The sequence below is a fragment of the Taudactylus pleione genome, unplaced genomic scaffold (genome assembly GCF_031769625.1).
Source record: "Taudactylus pleione unplaced genomic scaffold, aTauple2 ptg000085l, whole genome shotgun sequence".
NCBI lineage: Eukaryota > Metazoa > Chordata > Amphibia > Anura > Myobatrachidae > Taudactylus > Taudactylus pleione.
The window spans coordinates 5,144,310-5,168,065 of NW_028284487.1; the positions used below are offsets into that span (position 1 = coordinate 5,144,310).

The following is a 23,756-nucleotide window of genomic DNA, read 5'->3' on the forward strand; positions in this document are numbered from 1 at the left end:
TTGCTTTTCAAACTTATTTAAAAACACAATATGCATTTAAGATGTAGAAAAGCAAAATATGTTATGTTGAACAATGTAACTGTCTCATCCTAAATCACCTTCACCTGCATCCTATTTCACAATGGACTGCTTTTGAAGCACGTGATCTCTGACAGTGAGGCTCTTCCTGCATTTTAGGAACATGTCATTAAACCATCTCCATTTTTTTTTTACTGTTTCATGATGTAATGGTTATTTATGTGTAGATCTGAGTTAAAATTAGTTTTGCTAATAACAACTAAACTTTTAATTACCAAATCAGCAGCACTAGGTAGAAATGTGCATATCAGATACTTTAAAATATCACAAAACTGTAGTGCTATCTGTGGAATTACAGTGAATGTATTGCAATTATTTCCATCAGCCACTTTGTAAGATACATAACAAAGTTTATTTGTTCATTCCAGAACATATTATCATCTTCATCATAATCAACAATTGCCACCAAGCTCAGGAAATCTTTCCCATCTTAAAGTTAATCTTAAATATATCTCTATAACACTGACATGAGCTGTTTCTTTTTAAAACATAAACAGTAATTGAAAAATTAAAATCAATATTTTTTGGAAACCTTCATTCTCACCATTTTATCTAATCCTGATTTAATCCTAGTTTGCAGCCTTGATGTTATGAACTAATTATTTCACATATACATTTGCAGAATCCTATGATGTGCCTTTCACAATATCCATACTGCCACTAAAGAATGCAAAATTTGATCTTGAGAGATCTGCAGAGATGAAATGAATGATGAGAGAAAATGCATGTTAATAAACAAATTTATGATTGTGCAGTGGCAGGTGTGCTAATTCTACATTAAATAAGCATGGGACCAATGAAATAAACAGAATGATAATAAATTATTTTGTACTCCAGGTACTGTCTGGTAGTGGTATAGAAGTAGTTGTGGCCGAGTGGTTAAGGCGATGGACTTGAAATCCATTGGGGTTTCAACGCGAAGGTTCAAATCCTGCCAGCTAAGTCTTGCTTTTCAAGCGTGTCAAAAACAGAGATTATACTTCCTTGACTCCTTTATTTTCTAGGAAACTATACTAGCTATTATATTTCCCATAGTTTGTCTATTAATATAGCAGCTACCAAATAGAAATTGCAACAGGTTTTAAATGACAATCATGAAATGGAAAGCAATTATTTTTCCACAGAAGCTCATCACAAAATCAACGTGCAGGTAGTTGTGGCCGAGTGGTTAAGGCGATGGATTCGAAATCCATTGGGGTTTCCCCGCACTTGTTCAAATCCTGTCAGCTACATTTTGCTTTTCAAACTTATTTAAAAACACAATATGCATTTAAGATGTAGAAAAGCAAAATATGTTATGTTGAACAATGTAACTGTCTCATCCTAAATCACCTTCACCTGCATCCTATTTCACAATGGACTGCTTTTTGAAGCACGTGATCTCTGACAGTGAGGCTCTTCCGGCATTTTAGGAACATGTCATTAAACCATCTCCAATTTTTTTTTACTGTTTCATGATGTAATGGTTATTTATGTGTAGATCTGAGTTAAAATTAGTTTTGTTAATAAAAACTAAACTTTTAATTAACAAATCAGCAGCACTAGGAAGAAATGTGCATATCAGATACTTTCAAATATCACAAAACTGTAGTGCTATCTGTGGAATTACAGTGAATGTATTGCAATTATTTCCATCGGCCACTTTTTAAGATACATAACAAAGTTTATTTGTTCATTCCAGAACATATTATCATCTTCATCATAATCAACAATTGCCACCAAGCTCAGGAAATCTTTCCCATCTTAAAGTTAATCTTAAATATATCTCTATAACACTGACATGAGCTGTTTCTTTTTAAAACATAAACAGCAATTGAAAAATTTAAATCAATATTTTTTGGAAACCATCATTCTCACCATTGTATCCTAATCCTGATTTAATCCTAGTTTGCAGCCTTGATGTTATGAACTAATTATTTCACATATACATTTGCAGAATCCTATGATGTGCCTTTCACAATATCCATACTGCCACTAAAGAATGCAAAATTTGATCTTGAGAGATCTGCAGAGATGAAATGAATGATGAGAGAAAATGCATGTTAATAAACAAATTTATGATTGTGCAGTGGCAGGTGTGCTAATTCTACATTAAATAAGCATGGGACCAATGAAATAAACAGAACGATAATAAATTATTTTGTACTCCAGGTACTGTCTGGTAGTGGTATAGAAGTAGTTGTGGCCGAGTGGTTAAGGCGATGGACTTGCAATCCATTGGGGTTTCCACGCGCAGGTTCAAATCCTGCCAGCTAAGTCTTGCTTTTCGAGCATGTCAAAAACAGAGATTATACTTCCTTGACTCCTTTATTTTCTAGGAAACTATACTAGCTATTATATTTCCCATAGTTTGTCTATTAATATAGCAGCTACCAAATAGAAATTGCAACAGGTTTTAAATGACAATCATGAAATGGAAAGCAATTATTTTTCCACAGAAGCTCATCACAAAATCAACGTGCAGGTAGTTGTGGCCGAGTGGTTAAGGTGATGGACTTGAAATCAATTGGGGTTTCCCTGCGCAGGTTCAAATCCTGCTAGCTACATTACGTTTTGCTTTTCAAACTTATTTAAAAACACAATATGCATTTAAGATGTAGAAAAGCAAAATATGTTATGTTGAACAATGTAACTGTCTCATCCTAAATCACCTTCACCTGCATCCTCTTTCACAATGGACTGCTTTTTGAAGCACGTGATCTCAGACAGTGCGGCTCTTCCTGCATTTTAGGAACATGTCATTAAACCATCTCCAATTTTTTTTTACTGTTTCATGATGTAATGGTTATTTATGTGTAGATCTGAGTTAAAATTAGTTTTGTTAATAAAAACTAAACTTTTAATTAACAAATCAGCAGCACTAGGAAGAAATGTGCATATCAGATACTTTCAAATATCACAAAACTGTAGTGCTATCTGTGGAATTACAGTGAATGTATTGCAATTATTTCCATCGGCCACTTTTTAAGATACATAACAAAGTTTATTTGTTCATTCCAGAACATATTATCATCTTCATCATAATCAACAATTGCCACCAAGCTCAGGAAATCTTTCCCATCTTAAAGTTAATCTTAAATATATCTCTATAACACTGACATGAGCTGTTTCTTTTTAAAACATAAACAGTAATTGAAAAATGTAAATCAATATTTTTTGGAAACCATCATACTCACCATTGTATCCTAATCCTGATTTAATCCTAGTTTGCAGCCTTGATGTTATGAACTAATTATTTCACATATACATTTGCAGAATCCTATGATGTGCCTTTCACAATATCCATACTGCCACTAAAGAATTCAAAACTTGATCTTGAGAGATCTGCAGAGATGAAATGAATGATGAGAGAAAATGCATGTTAATAAACAAATTTATGATTGTGCAGTGGCAGGTGTGCTAATTCTACAGTAAATAAGCATGGGACCAATGAAATATACAGAACAATAATAAAATATTTTGGACTCCAGGTAATGTCGGGTAGTGGTATAGAAGTAGTTGTGGCCGAGTGGTTAAGGCGATGGACTTGAAATCTTTTGGTGTTTCCCCGCGCAGGTTCAAATCCTGCCAGCTACGTCTTGCTTTTCGAGCATGTCAAAAACAGAGATCATACTTCCTTGACTCCTTTATTTTCTAGGAAACTATACTAGCTATTATATTTCCCATAGTTTGTCTATTAATATAGCAGCTACCAAATAGAAATTGCAACAGGTTTTAAATGACAATCATGAAATGGAAAGCAATTATTTTTCCACAGAAGCTCATCACAAAATCAACGTGCAGGTAGTTGTGGCCGAGTGGTTAAGGCGATGGACTCGAAATCAATTGGGGTTTCCCTGCGCAGGTTCAAATCCTGCCAGCTACATTATGCTTTGCTTTTCAAACTTATTTAAAAACACAATATGCATTTAAGATGTAGAAAAGCAAAATATGTTATGTTGAACAATGTAACTGTCTCATCCTAAATCACCTTCACCTGCATCCTATTTCACAATGGACTGCTTTTGAAGCACGTGATCTCTGACAGTGAGGCTCTTCCTGCATTTTAGGAACATGTCATTAAACCATCTCCATTTTTTTTTTACTGTTTCATGATGTAACGGTTATTTATGTGTAGATCTGAGTTAAAATTAGTTTTGTTAATAACAACTAAACTTTTAATTACCAAATCAGCAGCACTAGGTAGAAATGTGCATATCAGATACTTTAAAATATCACAAAACTGTAGTGCTATCTGTGGAATTACAGTGAATGTATTGCAATTATTTCCATCAGCCACTTTGTAAGATACATAACAAAGTTTATTTGTTCATTCCAGAACATATTATCATCTTCATCATAATCAACAATTGCCACCAAGCTCAGGAAATCTTTCCCATCTTAAAGTTAATCTTAAATATATCTCTATAACACTGACATGAGCTGTTTCTTTTTAAAACATAAACAGTAATTGAAAAATTAAAATCAATATTTTTTGGAAACCTTCATTCTCACCATTTTATCTAATCCTGATTTAATCCTAGTTTGCAGCCTTGATGTTATGAACTAATTATTTCACATATACATTTGCAGAATCCTATGATGTGCCTTTCACAATATCCATACTGCCACTAAAGAATGCAAAATTTGATCTTGAGAGATCTGCAGAGATGAAATGAATGATGAGAGAAAATGCATGTTAATAAACAAATTTATGATTGTGCAGTGGCAGGTGTGCTAATTCTACATTAAATAAGCATGGGACCAATGAAATAAACAGAATGATAATAAATTATTTTGTACTCCAGGTACTGTCTGGTAGTGGTATAGAAGTAGTTGTGGCCGAGTGGTTAAGGCGATGGACTTGAAATCCATTGGGGTTTCAACGCGAAGGTTCAAATCCTGCCAGCTAAGTCTTGCTTTTCGAGCGTGTCAAAAACAGAGATTATACTTCCTTGACTTCATTATTTTCTAGGAAACTATACTAGCTATTATATTTCCCATAGTTTGTCTATTAATATAGCAGCTACCAAATAGAAATTGCAACAGGTTTTAAATGACAATCATGAAATGGAAAGCAATTATTTTTCCACAGAAGCTCATCACAAAATCAACGTGCAGGTAGTTGTGGCCGAGTGGTTAAGGCGATGGATTCGAAATCCATTGGGGTTTCCCCGCACATGTTCAAATCCTGTCAGCTACATTTTGCTTTTCAAACTTATTTAAAAACACAATATGCATTTAAGATGTAGAAAAGCAAAATATGTTATGTTGAACAATGTAACTGTCTCATCCTAAATCACCTTCACCTGCATCCTATTTCACAATGGACTGCTTTTTGAAGCACGTGATCTCTGACAGTGAGGCTCTTCCTGCATTTTAGGAACATGTCATTAAACCATCTCCAATTTTTTTTTACTGTTTCATGATGTAATGGTTATTTATGTGTAGATCTGAGTTAAAATTAGTTTTGTTAATAACAACTAAACTTTTAATTACCAAATCAGCAGCACTAGGTAGAAATGTGCATATCAGATACTTTCAAATATCACAAAACTGTAGTGCTATCTGTGGAATTACAGTGAATGTATTGCAATTATTTCCATCGGCCACTTTTTAAGATACATAACAAAGTTTATTTGTTCATTCCAGAACATATTATCATCTTCATCATAATCAACAATTGCCACCAAGCTCAGGAAATCTTTCCCATCTTAAAGTTAATCTTAAATATATCTCTATAACACTGACATGAGCTGTTTCTTTTTAAAACATAAACAGTAATTGAAAAATTTAAATCAATATTTTTTGGAAACCATCATTCTCACCATTGTATCCTAATCCTGATTTAATCCTAGTTTGCAGCCTTGATGTTATGAACTAATTATTTCACATATACATTTGCAGAATCCTATGATATGCCTTTCACAATATCCATACTGCCACTAAAGAATGCAAAATTTGATCTTGAGAGATCTGCAGAGATGAAATGAATGATGAGAGAAAATGCATGTTAATAAACAAATTTATGATTGTGCAGTGGCAGGTGTGCTAATTCTACATTAAATAAGCATGGGACCAATGAAATAAACAGAACGATAATAAATTATTTTGTACTCCAGGTACTGTCTGGTAGTGGTATAGAAGTAGTTGTGGCCGAGTGGTTAAGGCGATGGACTTGAAATCCATTGGGGTTTCAACGCGAAGGTTCAAATCCTGCCAGCTAAGTCTTGCTTTTCGAGCGTGTCAAAAACAGAGATTATACTTCCTTGACTCCTTTATTTTCTAGGAAACTATACTAGCTATTATATTTCCCATAGTTTGTCTATTAATATAGCAGCTACCAAATAGAAATTGCAACAGGTTTTAAATGACAATCATGAAATGGAAAGCAATTATTTTTCCACAGAAGCTCATCAAAAAATCAACGTGCAGGTAGTTGTGGCCGAGTGGTTAAGGCGATGGATTCGAAATCCATTGGGGTTTCCCCGCACATGTTCAAATCCTGTCAGCTACATTTTGCTTTTCAAACTTATTTAAAAACACAATATGCATTTAAGATGTAGAAAAGCAAAATATGTTATGTTGAACAATGTAACTGTCTCATCCTAAATCACCTTCACCTGCATCCTATTTCACAATGGACTGCTTTTTGAAGCACGTGATCTCTTACAGTGAGGCTCTTCCTGCATTTTAGGAACATGTCATTAAACCATCTAGTTTGCAGCCTTGATGTTATGAACTAATTATTTCACATACACATTTGCAGAATCCTATGATGTGCCTTTCACAATATCCATACTGCCACTAAAGAATGCAAAATTTGATCTTGAGAGATCTGCAGAGATGAAATGAATGATGAGAGAAAATGCATGTTAATAAACAAATTTATGATTGTGCAGTGGCAGGTGTGCTAATTCTACATTAAATAAGCATGGGACCAATGAAATAAACAGAACGATAATAAATTATTTTGTACTCCAGGTACTGTCTGGTAGTGGTATAGAAGTAGTTGTGGCCGAGTGGTTAAGGCGATGGACTTGAAATCCATTGGGGTTTCAACGCGAAGGTTCAAATCCTGCCAGCTAAGTCTTGCTTTTCGAGCGCGTCAAAAACAGAGATTATACTTCCTTGACTCCTTTATTTTCTAGGAAACTATACTAGCTATTATATTTCCCATAGTTTGTCTATTAATATAGCAGCTACCAAATAGAAATTGCAACAGGTTTTAAATGACAATCATGAAATGGAAAGCAATTATTTTTCCACAGAAGCTCATCACAAAATCAACATGCAGGTAGTTGTGGCCGAGTGGTTAAGGCAATGGATTCGAAATCCATTGGGGTTTCCCCGCGCATGTTCAAATCCTGTCAGCTACATTTTGCTTTTCAAACTTATTTAAAAACACAATATGCATTTAAGATGTAGAAAAGCAAAATATGTTATGTTGAACAATGTAACTGTCTCATCCTAAATCACCTTCACCTGCATCCTATTTCACAATGGACTGCTTTTTGAAGCACGTGATCTCAGACAGTGAGGCTCTTCCTGCATTTTAGGAACATGTCATTAAACCATCTTCATTTTTTTTTTACTGTTTCATGATGTAATGGTTATTTATGTGTAGATCTTAGTTAAAATTAGTTTTGTTAATAAAAACTAAACTTTTAATTAACAAATCAGCAGCACTAGGAAGAAATGTGCATATCAGATACTTTCAAATATCACAAAACTGTAGTGCTATCTGTGGAATTACAGTGAATGTATTGCAATTATTTCCATCGGCCACTTTTTAAGATACATAACAAAGTTTATTTGTTGATTCCAGAACATATTATCATCTTCATCATAATCAACAATTGCCACCAAGCTCAGGAAATCTTTCCCATCTTAAAGTTAATCTTAAATATATCTCTATAACACTGACATGAGCTGTTTCTTTTTAAAACATAAACAGTAATTGAAAAATTTAAATCAATATTTTTTGGAAACCATCATTCTCACCATTGTATCCTAATCCTGATTTAATCCTAGTTTGCAGCCTTGATGTTATGAACTAATTATTTCACATATACATTTGCAGAATCCTATGATATGCCTTTCACAATATCCATACTGCCACTAAAGAATGCAAAATTTGATCTTGAGAGATCTGCAGAGATGAAATGAATGATGAGAGAAAATGCATGTTAATAAACAAATTTATGATTGTGCAGTGGCAGGTGTGCTAATTCTACATTAAATAAGCATGGGACCAATGAAATAAACAGAACGATAATAAATTATTTTGTACTCCAGGTACTGTCTGGTAGTGGTATAGAAGTAGTTGTGGCCGAGTGGTTAAGGCGATGGACTTGAAATCCATTGGGGGTTCCCCGCGCAGGTTCAAATCCTGCCAGCTAAGTCTTGCTTTTCGAGCATGTCAAAAACAGAGATTATACTTCCTTGACTCCTTTATTTTCTAGGAAACTATACTAGCTATTATATTTCCCATAGTTTGTCTATTAATATAGCAGCTACCAAATAGAAATTGCAACAGGTTTTAAATGACAATAATGAAATGGAAAGCAATTATTTTTCCACAGAAGCTCATCACAAAATCAACGTGCAGGTAGTTGTGGCCGAGTGGTTAAGGTGATGGACTTGAAATCAATTTGGGTTTCCCTGCGCAGGTTCATATCCTGCCAGCTACGTTATGTTTTGCTTTTCAAACTTATTTAAAAACACAATATGCATTTAAGATGTAGAAAAGCAAAATATGTTATGTTGAACAATGTAACTGTCTCATCCTAAATCACCTTCACCTGCATCCTCTTTCACAATGGACTGCTTTTTGAAGCACGTGATCTCAGACAGTGCGGCTCTTCCTGCATTTTAGGAACATGTCATTAAACCATCTCCAATTTTTTTTTACTGTTTCATGATGTAATGGTTATTTATGTGTAGATCTGAGTTAAAATTAGTTTTGTTAATAAAAACTAAACTTAATTAACAAATCAGCAGCACTAGGAAGAAATGTGCATATCAGATACTTTCAAATATCACAAAACTGTAGTGCTATCTGTGGAATTACAGTGAATGTATTGCAATTATTTCCATCGGCCACTTTTTAAGATACATAACAAAGTTTATTTGTTCATTCCAGAACATATTATCATCTTCATCATAATCAACAATTGCCACCAAGCTCAGGAAATCTTTCCCATCTTAAAGTTAATCTTAAATATATCTCTATAACACTGACATGAGCTGTTTCTTTTTAAAACATAAACAGTAATTGAAAAATTTAAATCAATATTTTTTGGAAACCATCATACTCACCATTGTATCCTAATCCTGATTTAATCCTAGTTTGCAGCCTTGATGTTATGAACTAATTATTTCACATATACATTTGCAGAATCCTATGATGTGCCTTTCACAATATCCATACTGCCACTAAAGAATGCAAAATTTGATCTTGAGAAATCTGCAGAGATGAAATGAATGTTGAGAGAAAATGCATGTTAATAAACAAATTTATGATTGTGCAGTGGCAGGTGTGCTAATTCTACATTAAATAAGCATGGGACCAATGAAATAAACAGAACGATAATAAATTATTTTCTACGCCAGGTAATGTCTGGTAGTGGTATAGGAGTAGTTGTGGCCGAGTGGTTAAGGCGATGGACTTGAAATCCATTGGGGTTTCCCCGCGCAGGTTCAAATCTTGCCAGCTACGTCTTGCTTTTCGAGCATGTCAAAAACAGAGATCATACTTCCTTGACTCATTTATTTTCTAGGAAACTATACTAGCTATTATATTTCCCATAGTTTGTCTATTAATATAGCAGCTACCAAATAGAAATTGCAACAGGTTTTAAATGACAATCATGAAATGGAAAGCAATTATTTTTCCACAGAAGCTCATCACAAAATCAACGTGCAGGTAGTTGTGGCCGAGTGGTTAAGGTGATGGACTCGAAATCAATTGGGGTTTCCCTGCGCAGGTTCAAATCCTGCCAGCTACGTTACGTTTTGCTTTTCAAACTTAATTAAAAACACAATATGCATTTAAGATGTAGAAAAGCAAAATATGTTATGTTGAACAATGTAACTGTCTCATCCTAAATCACCTTCACCTGCATCCTCTTTCACAATGGACTGCTTTTTGAAGCACGTGATCTCAGACAGTGCGGTTCTTCCTGCATTTTAGGAACATGTCATTAAACCATCTCCAATTTTTTTTTACTGTTTCATGATGTAATGGTTATTTATGTGTAGATCTGAGTTAAAAATAGTTTTGTTAATAAAAACTAAACTTTTAATTAACAAATCAGCAGCACTAGGAAGAAATGTGCATATCAGATACTTTCAAATATCACAAAACTGTAGTGCTATCTGTGGAATTACAGTGAATGTATTGCAATTATTTCCATCGGCCACTTTTTAAGATACATAACAAAGTTTATTTGTTCATTCCAGAACATATTATCATCTTCATCATAATCAACAATTGCCACCAAGCTCAGGAAATCTTTCCCATCTTAAAGTTAATCTTAAATATATCTCTATAACACTGACATGAGCTGTTTCTTTTTAAAACATAAACAGTAATTGAAAAATTAAAATCAATATTTTTTGGAAACCATCATACTCACCATTGTATCCTAATCCTGATTTAATCCTAGTTTGCAGCCTTGATGTTATGAACTAATTATTTCACATATACATTTGCAGAATCCTATGATGTGCCTTTCACAATATCCATACTGCCACTAAATAATGCAAAATTTGATCTTGAGAAATCTGCAGAGATGAAATGAATGTTGAGAGAAAATGCATGTTAATAAACAAATTTATGATTGTGCAGTGGCAGGTGTGCTAATTCTACATTAAATAAGCATGGGACCAATAAAATAAACAGAACGATAATAAATTATTTTGTACTCCATGTACTGTCTGGTAGTGGTATAGAAGTAGTTGTGGCCGAGTGGTTAAGGCGATGGACTTGATGTTATGAACTAATTATTTCACATATACATTTGCAGAATCCTATGATGTGCCTTTCACAATATCCATACTGCCACTAAAGAATGCAAAATTTGATCTTGAGAAATCTGCAGAGATGAAATGAATGTTGAGAGAAAATGCATGTTAATAAACAAATTTATGATTGTGCAGTGGCAGGTGTGCTAATTCTACATTAAATAAGCATGGGACCAATAAAATAAACAGAACGATAATAAATTATTTTGTACTCCAGGTACTGTCTGGTAGTGGTATAGAAGTAGTTGTGGCCGAGTGGTTAAGGCGATGGACTTGAAATCCATTGGGGTTTCCCCGCGCAGGTTCAAATCCTGCCAGCTAAGTCTTGCTTTTCGAGCATGTCAAAAACAGAGATTATACTTCCTTGACTCGTTTATTTTCTAGGAAACTATACTAGCTATTATATTTCCCATAGTTTGTCTATTAATATAGCAGCTACCAAATAGAAATTGCAACAGGTTTTAAATGACAATCATGAAATGGAAAGCAATTATTTTTCCACAGAAGCTCATCACAAAATCAACGTGCAGGTAGTTGTGGCCGAGTGGTTAAGGTGATGGACTTGAAATCAATTTGGGTTTCCCTGCGCAGGTTCAAATCCTGCCAGCTACGTTACGTTTTGCTTTTCAAACTTATTTAAAAACACAATATGCATTTAAGATGTAGAAAAGCAAAATATGTTATGTTGAACAATGTAACTGTCTCATCCTAAATCACCTTCACCTGCATCCTCTTTCACAATGGACTGCTTTTTGAAGCACGTGATCTCAGACAGTGCGGCTCTTCCTGCATTTTAGGAACATGTCATTAAACCATCTCCAATTTTTTTTTACTGTTTCATGATGTAATGGTTATTTATGTGTAGATCTGAGTTAAAATTAGTTTTGTTAATAAAAACTAAACTTTTAATTAACAAATCAGCAGCACTAGGAAGAAATGTGCATATCAGATACTTTCAAATATCACAAAACTGTAGTGCTATCTGTGGAATTACAGTGAATGTATTGCAATTATTTCCATCGGCCACTTTTTAAGATACATAACAAAGTTTATTTGTTCATTCCAGAACATATTATCATCTTCATCATAATCAACAATTGCCACCAAGCTCAGGAAATCTTTCCCATCTTAAAGTTAATCTTAAATATATCTCTATAACACTGACATGAGCTGTTTCTTTTTAAAACATAAACAGTAATTGAAAAATTAAAATCAATATTTTTTGGAAACCATCATACTCACCATTGTATCCTAATCCTGATTTAATCCTAGTTTGCAGCCTTGATGTTATGAACTAATTATTTCACATATACATTTGCAGAATCCTATGATGTGCCTTTCACAATATCCATACTGCCACTAAAGAATGCAAAATTTGATCTTGAGAAATCTGCAGAGATGAAATGAATGTTGAGAGAAAATGCATGTTAATAAACAAATTTATGATTGTGCAGTGGCAGGTGTGCTAATTCTACATTAAATAAGCATGGGACCAATGAAATAAACAGAACGATAATAAATTATTTTGTATGCCAGGTAATGTCTGGTAGTGGTATAGAAGTAGTTGTGGCCGAGTGGTTAAGGTGATGGACTTGAAATCCATTGGGGTTTCCCTGCGCAGGTTCAAATCCAGCCAGCTACGTCTTGCTTTTCGAGCGTGTCAAAAACAGAGATCATACTTCCTTGACTCATTTATTTTCTAGGAAACTATACTAGCTATTATATTTCCCATAGTTTGTCTATTAATATAGCAGCTACCAAATAGAAATTGCAACAGGTTTTAAATGACAATCATGAAATGGAAAGCAATTATTTTTCTACAGAAGCTCATCACAAAATCAACGTGCAGGTAGTTGTGGCCGAGTGGTTAAGGCGATTGACTCGAAATCCATGGGGGTTTCCCTGCGCAGGTTCAAATCCTGCCAGCTACGTTACATTTTGCTTTTTAAACTTATTTAAAAACACAATATGCATTTGAGATGTAGAAAAGCAAAATATGTTATGTTGAACAATGTAACTGTCTCATCCTAAATCACCTTCACCTGCATCCTATTTCACAATGGACTGCTTTTTGAAGCACGTGATCTCAGACAGTGAGGCTCTTCCTGCATTTTAGGAACATGTCATTAAACCATCTCCAAATTTTTTTTACTGTTTCATGATGTAATGGTTATTTATGTGTAGATCTGAGTTAAAATTAGTTTTGTTAATAACAACTAAACTTTTAATTACCAAATCAGCAGCACTAGGTAGAAATGTGCATATCAGATACTTTAAAATATCACAAAACTGTAGTGCTATCTGTGGAATTACAGTGAATGTATTGCAATTATTTCCATCAGCCACTTTGTAAGATACATAACAAAGTTTATTTGTTCATTCCAGAACATATTATCATCTTCATCATAATCAACAATTGCCACCAAGCTCAGGAAATCTTTCCCATCTTAAAGTTAATCTTAAATATATCTCTATAACACTGACATGAGCTGTTTCTTTTTAAAACATAAACAGTAATTGAAAATATAAATCAATATTTTTTGGAAACCTTCATTCTCACCATTTTATCCTAATCCTGATTTAATCCTAGTTTGCAGCCTTGATGTTATGAACTAATTATTTCACATATACATTTGCAGAATCCTATGATGTGCCTTTCACAATATCCATACTGCCACTAAAGAATGCAAAATTTGATCTTGAGAGATCTGCAGAGATGAAATGAATGATGAGAGAAAATGCATGTTAATAAACAAATTTATGATTGTGCAGTGGCAGGTGTGCTAATTCTACATTAAATAAGCATGGGACCAATGAAATAAACAGAACGATAATAAATTATTTTGTACTCCAGGTACTGTCTGGTAGTGGTATAGAAGTAGGTGTGGCCGAGTGGTTAAGGTGATGGACTTGAAATCCATTGGGGTTTCAACGCGAAGGTTCAAATCCTGCCAGCTAAGTCTTGCTTTTCGAGCGTGTCAAAAACAGAGATTATACTTCCTTGACTCCTTTATTTTCTAGGAAACTATACTAGCTATTATATTTCCCATAGTTTGTCTATTAATATAGCAGCTACCAAATAGAAATTGCAACAGGTTTTAAATGACAATCATGAAATGGAAAGCAATTATTTTTCCACAGAAGCTCATCACAAAATCAACGTGCAGGTAGTTGTGGCCGAGTGGTTAAGGTGATGGACTTGAAATCAATTTGGGTTTCCCTGCGCAGGTTCAAATCCTGCCAGCTACGTTACGTTTTGCTTTTCAAACTTATTTAAAAACACAATATGCATTTAAGATGTAGAAAAGCAAAATATGTTATGTTGAACAATGTAACTGTCTCATCCTAAATCACCTTCACCTGCATCCTCTTTCACAATGGACTGCTTTTTGAAGCACGTGATCTCAGACAGTGAGGCTCTTCCTGCATTTTAGGAACATGTCATTAAACCATCTCCAAATTTTTTTACTGTTTCATGATGTAATGGTTATTTATGTGTAGATCTGAGTTAAAATTAGTTTTGTTAATAACAACTAAACTTTTAATTAACAAATCAGCAGCACTAGGTAGAAATGTGCATATCAGATACTTTAAAATATCACAAAACTGTAGTGCTATCTGTGGAATTACAGTGAATGTATTGTAATTATTTCCATCAGCCACATTGTAAGATACATAACAAAGTTTATTTGTTCATTCCAGAACATATTATCATCTTCATCATAATCAACAATTGCCACCAAGCTCAGGAAATCTTTCCCATCTTAAAGTTAATCTTAAATATATCTCTATAACACTGACATGAGTTGTTTCTTTTTAAAACATAAACAGTAATTGAAAAATTAAAATCAATATTTTTTGGAAACCATCATACTCACCATTGTATCCTAATCCTGATTTAATCCTAGTTTGCAGCCTTGATGTTATGAACTAATTATTTCACATATACATTTGCAGAATCCTATGATGTGCCTTTCACAATATCCATACTGCCACTAAAGAATGCAAAATTTGATCTTGAGAGATCTGCAGAGATGAACTGAATGATGAGAGAAAATGCATGTTAATAAACAAATTTATGATTGTGCAGTGGCAGGTGTGCTAATTCTACATTAAATAAGCATGGGACCAATGAAATAAACAGAACGATAATAAATTATTTTGTACTCCAGGTAATGTCAGGTAGTGGTATAGAAGTAGTTGTGGCCGAGTGGTTAAGGCGATGCACTTGAAATCCATTGGGGTTTCAACGCGAAGGTTAAAATCCTGCCAGCTAAGTCTTGCTTTTCGAGCGTGTCAAAAACAGAGATTATACTTCCTTGACTCCTTTATTTTCTAGGAAACTATACTAGCTATTATATTTCCCATAGTTTGTCTATTAATATAGCAGCTACCAAATAGAAATTGCAACAGGTTTTAAATGACAATCATGAAATGGAAAGCAATTATTTTTCCACAGAAGCTCATCACAAAATCAACGTGCAGGTAGTTGTGGCCGAGTGGTTAAGGTGATGGACTTGAAATCAATTGGGGTTTCCCTGCGCAGGTTCAAATCCTGCCAGCTACATTACGTTTTGCTTTTCAAACTTATTTAAAAACACAATATGCATTTAAGATGTAGAAAAGCAAAATATGTTATGTTGAACAATGTAACTGTCTCATCCTAAATCACCTTCACCTGCATCCTCTTTCACAATGGACTGCTTTTTGAAGCACGTGATCTCAGACAGTGCGGCTCTTCCTGCATTTTAGGAACATGTCATTAAACCATCTCCAATTTTTTTTTACTGTTTCATGATGTAATGGTTATTTATGTGTAGATCTGAGTTAAAATTAGTTTTGTTAATAAAAACTAAACTTTTAATTAACAAATCAGCAGCACTAGGAAGAAATGTGCATATCAGATACTTTCAAATATCACAAAACTGTAGTGCTATCTGTGGAATTACAGTGAATGTATTGCAATTATTTCCATCGGCCACTTTTTAAGATACATAACAAAGTTTATTTGTTCATTCCAGAACATATTATCATCTTCATCATAATCAACAATTGCCACCAAGCTCAGGAAATCTTTCCCATCTTAAAGTTAATCTTAAATATATCTCTATAACACTGACTTGAGCTGTTTCTTTTTAAAACATAAACAGTAATTGAAAAATTTAAATCAATATTTTTTGGAAACCATCATACTCACCATTGTATCCTAATCCTGATTTAATCCTAGTTTGCAGCCTTGATGTTATGAACTAATTATTTCACATATACATTTGCAGAATCCTATGATGTGCCTTTCACAATATCCATACTGCCACTAAAGAATTCAAAACTTGATCTTGAGAGATCTGCAGAGATGAAATGAATGATGAGAGAAAATGCATGTTAATAAACAAATTTATGATTGTGCAGTGGCAGGTGTGCTAATTCTACATTAAATAAGCATGGGACCAATGAAATAAACAGAACAATAATAAAATATTTTGGACTCCAGGTAATGTCGGCTAGTGGTATAGAAGTAGTTGTGGCCGAGTGGTTAAGGCGATGGACTTGAAATCTTTTGGTGTTTCCCCGAGCAGGTTCAAATCCTGCCAGCTACGTCTTGCTTTTCGAGCATGTCAAAAACAGAGATCATACTTCCTTGACTCCTTTATTTTCTAGGAAACTATACTAGCTATTATATTTCCCATAGTTTGTCTATTAATATAGCAGCTACCAAATAGAAATTGCAACAGGTTTTAAATGACAATCATGAAATGGAAAGCAATTATTTTTCCACAGAAGCTCATCACAAAATCAACGTGCAGGTAGTTGTGGCCGAGTGGTTAAGGCGATGGACTCGAAATCAATTGGGGTTTCCCTGCGCAGGTTCAAATCCTGCCAGCTACATTACGCTTTGCTTTTCAAACTTATTTAAAAACACAATATGCATTTAAGATGTAGAAAAGCAAAATATGTTATGTTGAACAATGTAACTGTCTCATCCTAAATCACCTTCACCTGCATCCTATTTCACAATGGACTGCTTTTGAAGCACGTGATCTCTGACAGTGAGGCTCTTCCTGCATTTTAGGAACATGTCATTAAACCATCTCCATTTTTTTTTTACTGTTTCATGATGTAATGGTTATTTATGTGTAGATCTGAGTTAAAATTAGTTTTGTTAATAACAACTAAACTTTTAATTACCAAATCAGCAGCACTAGGTAGAAATGTGCATATCAGATACTTTAAAATATCACAAAACTGTAGTGCTATCTGTGGAATTACAGTGAATGTATTGCAATTATTTCCATCAGCCACTTTGTAAGATACATAACAAAGTTTATTTGTTCATTCCAGAACATATTATCATCTTCATCATAATCAACAATTGCCACCAAGCTCAGGAAATCTTTCCCATCTTAAAGTTAATCTTAAATATATCTCTATAACACTGACATGAGCTGTTTCTTTTTAAAACATAAACAGTAATTGAAAAATTTAAATCAATATTTTTTGGAAACCATCATACTCACCATTGTATCCTAATCCTGATTTAATCCTAGTTTGCAGCCTTGATGTTATGAACTAATTATTTCACATATACATTTGCAGAATCCTATGATGTGCCTTTCACAATATCCATACTGCCACTAAAGAATTCAAAACTTGATCTTGAGAGATCTGCAGAGATGAAATGAATGATGAGAGAAAATGCATGTTAATAAACAAATTTATGATTGTGCAGTGGCAGGTGTGCTAATTCTACATTAAATAAGCATGGGACCAATGAAATAAACAGAACAATAATAAAATATTTTGGACTCCAGGTAATGTCGGGTAGTGGTATAGAAGTACTTGTGGCCGAGTGGTTAAGGCGATGGACTTGAAATCTTTTGGTGTTTCCCCGCGCAGGTTCAAATCCTGCCAGCTACGTCTTGCTTTTCGAGCATGTCAAAAACAGAGATCATACTTCCTTGACTCCTTTATTTTCTAGGAAACTATACTAGCTATTATATTTCCCATAGTTTGTCTATTAATATAGCAGCTACCAAATAGAAATTGCAACAGGTTTTAAATGACAATCATGAAATGGAAAGCAATTATTTTTCCACAGAAGCTCATCACAAAATCAACGTGCAGGTAGTTGTGGCCGAGTGGTTAAGGCGATGGACTCGAAATCAATTGGGGTTTCCCTGCGCAGGTTCAAATCCTGCCAGCTACATTACGCTTTGCTTTTCAAACTTATTTAAAAACACAATATGCATTTAAGATGTAGAAAAGCAAAATATGTTATGTTGAACAATGTAACTGTCTCATCCTAAATCACCTTCACCTGCATCCTATTTCACAATGGACTGCTTTTTGAAGCACGTGATCTCAGACAGTGAGGCTCTTCCTGCATTTTAGGAACATGTCATTAAACCATCTCCAAATTTTTTTTACTGTTTCATGATGTAATGGTTATTTATGTGTAGATCTGAGTTAAAATTAGTTTTGTTAATAACAACTAAACTTTTAATTACCAAATCAGCAGCACTAGGTAGAAATGTGCATATCAGATACTTTAAAATATCACAAAACTGTAGTGCTATCTGTGGAATTACAGTGAATGTATTGCAATTATTTCCATCAGCCACTTTGTAAGATACATAACAAAGTTTATTTGTTCATTCCAGAACATATTATCATCTTCATCATAATCAACAATTGCCACCAAGCTCAGGAAATCTTTCCCATCTTAAAGTTAATCTTAAATATATCTCTATAACACTGACATGAGCTGTTTCTTTTTAAAACATAAACAGTAATTGAAAATATAAATCAATATTTTTTGGAAACCTTCATTCTCACCATTTTATCCTAATCCTGATTTAATCCTAGTTTGCAGCCTTGATGTTATGAACTAATTATTTCACATATACATTTGCAGAATCCTATGATGTGCCTTTCACAATATCCATACTGCCACTAAAGAATGCAAAATTTGATCTTGAGAGATCTGCAGAGATGAAATGAATGATGAGAGAAAATGCATGTTAATAAACAAATTTATGATTGTGCAGTGGCAGGTGTGCTAATTCTACATTAAATAAGCATGGGACCAATGAAATAAACAGAATGATAATAAATTATTTTGTACTCCAGGTACTGTCTGGTAGTGGTATAGAAGTAGGTGTGGCCGAGTGGTTTGGGGGTTGGGGTTTCAACGCGAAGGTTCAAATCCTGCCAGCTAAGTCTTGCTTTTCGAGTGTGTCAAAAACAGAGATTATACTTCCTTGACTCCTTTATTTTCTAGGAAACTATACTAGCTATTATATTTCCCATAGTTTGTCTATTAATATAGCAGCTACCAAATAGAAATTGCAACAAGTTTTAAATGACAATCATGAAATGGAAAGCAATTATTTTTCCACAGAAGCTCATCACAAAATCAACGTGCAGGTAGTTGTGGCCGAGTGGTTAAGGCGATGGATTCGAAATCCATTGGGGTTTCCCTGCGCATGTTCAAATCCTATCAGCTACATTTTGCTTTTCAAACTTATTTAAAAACACAATATGCATTTAAGATGTAGAAAAGCAAAATATGTTATGTTGAACAATGTAACTGTCTCATCCTAAATCACCTTCACCTGCATCCTATTTCACAATGGACTGCTTTTTGAAGCACGTGATCTCAGACAGTGAGGCTCTTCCTGCATTTTAGGAACATGTCATTAAACCATCTCCATTTTTTTTTTACTGTTTCATGATGTAATGGTTATTTATGTGTAGATCTGAGTTAAAATTAGTTTTGTTAATAAAAACTAAACTTTTAATTAACAAATCAGCAGCACTTGGAAGAAATGTGCATATCAGATACTTTCAAATATCACAAAACTGTAGTGCTATCTGTGGAATTACAGTGAATGTATTGCAATTATTTCCATCGGCCACTTTTTAAGATACATAACAAAGTTTATTTGTTCATTCCAGAACATATTATCATCTTCATCATAATCAACAATTGCCACCAAGCTCAGGAAATCTTTCCCATCTTAAAGTTAATCTTAAATATATCTCTATAACACTGACATGAGCTGTTTCTTTTTAAAACATAAACAGTAATTGAAAAATTTAAATCAATATTTTTTGGAAACCATCATTCTCACCATTGTATCCTAATCCTGATTTAATCCTAGTTTGCAGCCTTGATGTTATGAACTAATTATTTCACATATACATTTGCATTATCCTATGATATGCCTTTCACAATATCCATACTGCCACTAAAGAATGCAAAATTTGATCTTGAGAGATCTGCAGAGATGAAATGAATGATGAGAGAAAATGCATGTTAATAAACAAATTTATGATTGTGCAGTGGCAGGTGTGCTAATTCTACATTAAATAAGCATGGGACCAATGAAATAAACAGAACGATAATAAATTATTTTGTACTCCAGGTACTGTCTGGTAGTGGTATAGAAGTAGTTGTGGCCGAGTGGTTAAGGCGATGGACTTGAAATCATTTGGGGTTTCCACGCGCAGGTTCAAATCCTGCCAGCTAAGTCTTGCTTTTCGAACGTGTCAAAAACAGAGATTATACTTCCTTGACTCCTTTATTTTCTAGGAAACTATACTAGCTATTATATTTCCCATAGTTTGTCTATTAATATAGCAGCTACCAAATAGAAATTGCAACAGGTTTTAAATGACAATCATGAAATGGAAAGCAATTATTTTTCCACAGAAGCTCATCACAAAATCAACGTGCAGGTAGTTGTGGCCGAGTGGTTAAGGTGATGGGCTTGAAATCAATTGGGGTTTCCCTGCGCAGGTTCAAATCCTGCCAGCTACATTACGCTTTGCTTTTCAAACTTATTTAAAAACACAATATGCATTTAAGATGTAGAAAAGCAAAATATGTTATGTTGAACAATGTAACTGTCTCATCCTAAATCACCTTCACCTGCATCCTCTTTCACAATGGACTGCTTTTTGAAGCACGTGATCTCAGACAGTGCGGCTCTTCCTGCATTTTAGGAACATGTCATTAAACCATCTCCAATTTTTTTTTACTGTTTCATGATGTAATGGTTATTTATGTGTAGATCTGAGTTAAAATTAGTTTTGTTAATAAAAACTAAACTTTTAATTAACAAATCAGCAGCACTAGGAAGAAATGTGCATATCAGATACTTTCAAATATCACAAAACTGTAGTGCTATCTGTGGAATTACAGTGAATGTATTGCAATTATTTCCATCGGCCACTTTTTAAGATACATAACAAAGTTTATTTGTTCATTCCAGAACATATTATCATCTTCATCATAATCAACAATTGCCACCAAGCTCAGGAAATCTTTCCCATCTTAAAGTTAATCTTAAATATATCTCTATAACACTGACATGAGCTGTTTCTTTTTAAAACATAAACAGTAATTGAAAAATTTAAATCAATATTTTTTGGAAACCATCATACTCACCATTGTATCCTAATCCTGATTTAATCCTAGTTTGCAGCCTTGATGTTATGAACTAATTATTTCACATATACATTTGCAGAATCCTATGATGTGCCTTTCACAATATCCATACTGCCACTAAAGAATTCAAAACTTGATCTTGAGAGATCTGCAGAGATGAAATGAATGATGAGAGAAAATGTATGTTAATAAACAAATTTATGATTGTGCAGTGGCAGGTGTGCTAATTCTACATTAAATAAGCATGGGACCAATGAAATAAACAGAACAATAATAAAATATTTTGGACTCCAGGTAATGTCGGGTAGTGGTATAGAAGTAGTTGTGGCCGAGTGGTTAAAGCGATGGACTTGAAATCTTTTGGTGTTTCCCCGAGCAGGTTCAAATCCTGCCAGCTACGTCTTGCTTTTCGAGCATGTCAAAAACAGAGATCATACTTCCTTGACTCCTTTATTTTCTAGGAAACTATACTAGCTATTATATTTCCCATAGTTTGTCTATTAATATAGCAGCTACCAAATAGAAATTGCAACAGGTTTTAAATGACAATCATGAAATGGAAAGCAATTATTTTTCCACAGAAGCTCATCACAAAATCAACGTGCAGGTAGTTGTGGCCGAGTGGTTAAGGCGATGGACTCGAAATCAATTGGGGTTTCCCTGCGCAGGTTCAAATCCTGCCAGCTACATTACGCTTTGCTTTTCAAACTTATTTAAAAACACAATATGCATTTAAGATGTAGAAAAGCAAAATATGTTATGTTGAACAATGTAACTGTCTCATCCTAAATCACCTTCACCTGCATCCTATTTCACAATGGACTGCTTTTGAAGCACGTGATCTCTGACAGTGAGGCTCTTCCTGCATTTTAGGAACATGTCATTAAACCATCTCCATTTTTTTTTTACTGTTTCATGATGTAATGGTTATTTATGTGTAGATCTGAGTTAAAATTAGTTTTGTTAATAACAACTAAACTTTTAATTACCAAATCAGCAGCACTAGGTAGAAATGTGCATATCAGATACTTTAAAATATCACAAAACTGTAGTGCTATCTGTGGAATTACAGTGAATGTATTGCAATTATTTCCATCAGCCACTTTGTAAGATACATAACAAAGTTTATTTGTTCATTCCAGAACATATTATCATCTTCATCATAATCAACAATTGCCACCAAGCTCAGGAAATCTTTCCCATCTTAAAGTTAATCTTAAATATATCTCTATAACACTGACATGAGCTGTTTCTTTTTAAAACATAAACAGTAATTGAAAAATTTAAATCAATATTTTTTGGAAACCATCATACTCACCATTGTATCCTAATCCTGATTTAATCCTAGTTTGCAGCCTTGATGTTATGAACTAATTATTTCACATATACATTTGCAGAATCCTATGATGTGCCTTTCACAATATCCATACTGCCACTAAAGAATTCAAAACTTGATCTTGAGAGATCTGCAGAGATGAAATGAATGATGAGAGAAAATGCATGTTAATAAACAAATTTATGATTGTGCAGTGGCAGGTGTGCTAATTCTACATTAAATAAGCATGGGACCAATGAAATAAACAGAACAATAATAAAATATTTTGGACTCCAGGTAATGTCGGGTAGTGGTATAGAAGTAGTTGTGGCCGAGTGGTTAAGGCGATGGACTTGAAATCTTTTGGTGTTTCCCCGCGCAGGTTCAAATCCTGCCAGCTACGTCTTGCTTTTCGAGCATGTCAAAAACAGAGATCATACTTCCTTGACTCCTTTATTTTCTAGGAAACTATACTAGCTATTATATTTCCCATAGTTTGTCTATTAATATAGCAGCTACCAAATAGAAATTGCAACAGGTTTTAAATGACAATCATGAAATGGAAAGCAATTATTTTTCCACAGAAGCTCATCACAAAATCAACGTGCAGGTAGTTGTGGCCGAGTGGTTAAGGCGATGGACTCGAAATCAATTGGGGTTTCCCTGCGCAGGTTCAAATCCTGCCAGCTACATTACGCTTTGCTTTTCAAACTTATTTAAAAACACAATATGCATTTAAGATGTAGAAAAGCAAAATATGTTATGTTGAACAATGTAACTGTCTCATCCTAAATCACCTTCACCTGCATCCTATTTCACAATGGACTGCTTTTTGAAGCACGTGATCTCAGACAGTGAGGCTCTTCCTGCATTTTAGGAACATGTCATTAAACCATCTCCAAATTT

At 34.0% G+C, this 23,756-nt stretch overlaps 32 non-coding genes across 32 annotated transcripts; all 32 read left to right on the plus strand.

Moving 5' to 3' along the window:
- Positions 1 to 939: 939 nt before the first annotated feature.
- Positions 940 to 1,021, plus strand: TRNAS-UGA (transfer RNA serine (anticodon UGA)). Its single transcript has one exon. It is a non-coding gene; the product is annotated as a tRNA-Ser (tRNA).
- Positions 1,022 to 1,228: 207 nt separating this feature from the next.
- On the plus strand, positions 1,229 to 1,310 carry TRNAS-CGA (transfer RNA serine (anticodon CGA)). The gene has a single exon. It is a non-coding gene; the product is annotated as a tRNA-Ser (tRNA).
- A 943-nt stretch (positions 1,311 to 2,253) lies between these two features.
- TRNAA-UGC (transfer RNA alanine (anticodon UGC)) lies at positions 2,254 to 2,335 on the plus strand. The gene has a single exon. It is a non-coding gene; the product is annotated as a tRNA-Ala (tRNA).
- Positions 2,336 to 2,542: 207 nt separating this feature from the next.
- On the plus strand, positions 2,543 to 2,624 carry TRNAS-UGA (transfer RNA serine (anticodon UGA)). Its single transcript has one exon. It is a non-coding gene; the product is annotated as a tRNA-Ser (tRNA).
- Positions 2,625 to 3,572: 948 nt separating this feature from the next.
- Positions 3,573 to 3,654, plus strand: TRNAS-UGA (transfer RNA serine (anticodon UGA)). The gene has a single exon. It is a non-coding gene; the product is annotated as a tRNA-Ser (tRNA).
- A 207-nt stretch (positions 3,655 to 3,861) lies between these two features.
- On the plus strand, positions 3,862 to 3,943 carry TRNAS-CGA (transfer RNA serine (anticodon CGA)). Its single transcript has one exon. It is a non-coding gene; the product is annotated as a tRNA-Ser (tRNA).
- Positions 3,944 to 4,889: 946 nt separating this feature from the next.
- On the plus strand, positions 4,890 to 4,971 carry TRNAS-UGA (transfer RNA serine (anticodon UGA)). Its single transcript has one exon. It is a non-coding gene; the product is annotated as a tRNA-Ser (tRNA).
- Positions 4,972 to 5,178: 207 nt separating this feature from the next.
- On the plus strand, positions 5,179 to 5,260 carry TRNAS-CGA (transfer RNA serine (anticodon CGA)). The gene has a single exon. It is a non-coding gene; the product is annotated as a tRNA-Ser (tRNA).
- Positions 5,261 to 6,203: 943 nt separating this feature from the next.
- On the plus strand, positions 6,204 to 6,285 carry TRNAS-UGA (transfer RNA serine (anticodon UGA)). The gene has a single exon. It is a non-coding gene; the product is annotated as a tRNA-Ser (tRNA).
- Positions 6,286 to 6,492: 207 nt separating this feature from the next.
- TRNAS-CGA (transfer RNA serine (anticodon CGA)) lies at positions 6,493 to 6,574 on the plus strand. The gene has a single exon. It is a non-coding gene; the product is annotated as a tRNA-Ser (tRNA).
- A 491-nt stretch (positions 6,575 to 7,065) lies between these two features.
- Positions 7,066 to 7,147, plus strand: TRNAS-UGA (transfer RNA serine (anticodon UGA)). The gene has a single exon. It is a non-coding gene; the product is annotated as a tRNA-Ser (tRNA).
- A 207-nt stretch (positions 7,148 to 7,354) lies between these two features.
- On the plus strand, positions 7,355 to 7,436 carry TRNAS-CGA (transfer RNA serine (anticodon CGA)). Its single transcript has one exon. It is a non-coding gene; the product is annotated as a tRNA-Ser (tRNA).
- A 943-nt stretch (positions 7,437 to 8,379) lies between these two features.
- TRNAS-UGA (transfer RNA serine (anticodon UGA)) lies at positions 8,380 to 8,461 on the plus strand. Its single transcript has one exon. It is a non-coding gene; the product is annotated as a tRNA-Ser (tRNA).
- Positions 8,462 to 8,668: 207 nt separating this feature from the next.
- On the plus strand, positions 8,669 to 8,750 carry TRNAS-UGA (transfer RNA serine (anticodon UGA)). The gene has a single exon. It is a non-coding gene; the product is annotated as a tRNA-Ser (tRNA).
- A 946-nt stretch (positions 8,751 to 9,696) lies between these two features.
- TRNAS-UGA (transfer RNA serine (anticodon UGA)) lies at positions 9,697 to 9,778 on the plus strand. Its single transcript has one exon. It is a non-coding gene; the product is annotated as a tRNA-Ser (tRNA).
- A 207-nt stretch (positions 9,779 to 9,985) lies between these two features.
- Positions 9,986 to 10,067, plus strand: TRNAS-CGA (transfer RNA serine (anticodon CGA)). The gene has a single exon. It is a non-coding gene; the product is annotated as a tRNA-Ser (tRNA).
- Positions 10,068 to 11,326: 1,259 nt separating this feature from the next.
- TRNAS-UGA (transfer RNA serine (anticodon UGA)) lies at positions 11,327 to 11,408 on the plus strand. The gene has a single exon. It is a non-coding gene; the product is annotated as a tRNA-Ser (tRNA).
- Positions 11,409 to 11,615: 207 nt separating this feature from the next.
- On the plus strand, positions 11,616 to 11,697 carry TRNAS-UGA (transfer RNA serine (anticodon UGA)). Its single transcript has one exon. It is a non-coding gene; the product is annotated as a tRNA-Ser (tRNA).
- A 948-nt stretch (positions 11,698 to 12,645) lies between these two features.
- TRNAS-UGA (transfer RNA serine (anticodon UGA)) lies at positions 12,646 to 12,727 on the plus strand. Its single transcript has one exon. It is a non-coding gene; the product is annotated as a tRNA-Ser (tRNA).
- A 207-nt stretch (positions 12,728 to 12,934) lies between these two features.
- TRNAS-CGA (transfer RNA serine (anticodon CGA)) lies at positions 12,935 to 13,016 on the plus strand. The gene has a single exon. It is a non-coding gene; the product is annotated as a tRNA-Ser (tRNA).
- Positions 13,017 to 14,252: 1,236 nt separating this feature from the next.
- Positions 14,253 to 14,334, plus strand: TRNAS-UGA (transfer RNA serine (anticodon UGA)). Its single transcript has one exon. It is a non-coding gene; the product is annotated as a tRNA-Ser (tRNA).
- A 1,236-nt stretch (positions 14,335 to 15,570) lies between these two features.
- On the plus strand, positions 15,571 to 15,652 carry TRNAS-UGA (transfer RNA serine (anticodon UGA)). The gene has a single exon. It is a non-coding gene; the product is annotated as a tRNA-Ser (tRNA).
- A 948-nt stretch (positions 15,653 to 16,600) lies between these two features.
- TRNAS-UGA (transfer RNA serine (anticodon UGA)) lies at positions 16,601 to 16,682 on the plus strand. The gene has a single exon. It is a non-coding gene; the product is annotated as a tRNA-Ser (tRNA).
- A 207-nt stretch (positions 16,683 to 16,889) lies between these two features.
- TRNAS-CGA (transfer RNA serine (anticodon CGA)) lies at positions 16,890 to 16,971 on the plus strand. The gene has a single exon. It is a non-coding gene; the product is annotated as a tRNA-Ser (tRNA).
- A 947-nt stretch (positions 16,972 to 17,918) lies between these two features.
- On the plus strand, positions 17,919 to 18,000 carry TRNAS-UGA (transfer RNA serine (anticodon UGA)). The gene has a single exon. It is a non-coding gene; the product is annotated as a tRNA-Ser (tRNA).
- Positions 18,001 to 18,207: 207 nt separating this feature from the next.
- Positions 18,208 to 18,289, plus strand: TRNAS-CGA (transfer RNA serine (anticodon CGA)). Its single transcript has one exon. It is a non-coding gene; the product is annotated as a tRNA-Ser (tRNA).
- Positions 18,290 to 19,509: 1,220 nt separating this feature from the next.
- On the plus strand, positions 19,510 to 19,591 carry TRNAS-CGA (transfer RNA serine (anticodon CGA)). Its single transcript has one exon. It is a non-coding gene; the product is annotated as a tRNA-Ser (tRNA).
- Positions 19,592 to 20,823: 1,232 nt separating this feature from the next.
- TRNAS-UGA (transfer RNA serine (anticodon UGA)) lies at positions 20,824 to 20,905 on the plus strand. Its single transcript has one exon. It is a non-coding gene; the product is annotated as a tRNA-Ser (tRNA).
- Positions 20,906 to 21,853: 948 nt separating this feature from the next.
- TRNAS-UGA (transfer RNA serine (anticodon UGA)) lies at positions 21,854 to 21,935 on the plus strand. Its single transcript has one exon. It is a non-coding gene; the product is annotated as a tRNA-Ser (tRNA).
- A 207-nt stretch (positions 21,936 to 22,142) lies between these two features.
- TRNAS-CGA (transfer RNA serine (anticodon CGA)) lies at positions 22,143 to 22,224 on the plus strand. The gene has a single exon. It is a non-coding gene; the product is annotated as a tRNA-Ser (tRNA).
- A 947-nt stretch (positions 22,225 to 23,171) lies between these two features.
- TRNAS-UGA (transfer RNA serine (anticodon UGA)) lies at positions 23,172 to 23,253 on the plus strand. The gene has a single exon. It is a non-coding gene; the product is annotated as a tRNA-Ser (tRNA).
- Positions 23,254 to 23,460: 207 nt separating this feature from the next.
- On the plus strand, positions 23,461 to 23,542 carry TRNAS-CGA (transfer RNA serine (anticodon CGA)). The gene has a single exon. It is a non-coding gene; the product is annotated as a tRNA-Ser (tRNA).
- The last annotated feature ends 214 nt before the right edge of the window (positions 23,543 to 23,756 follow it).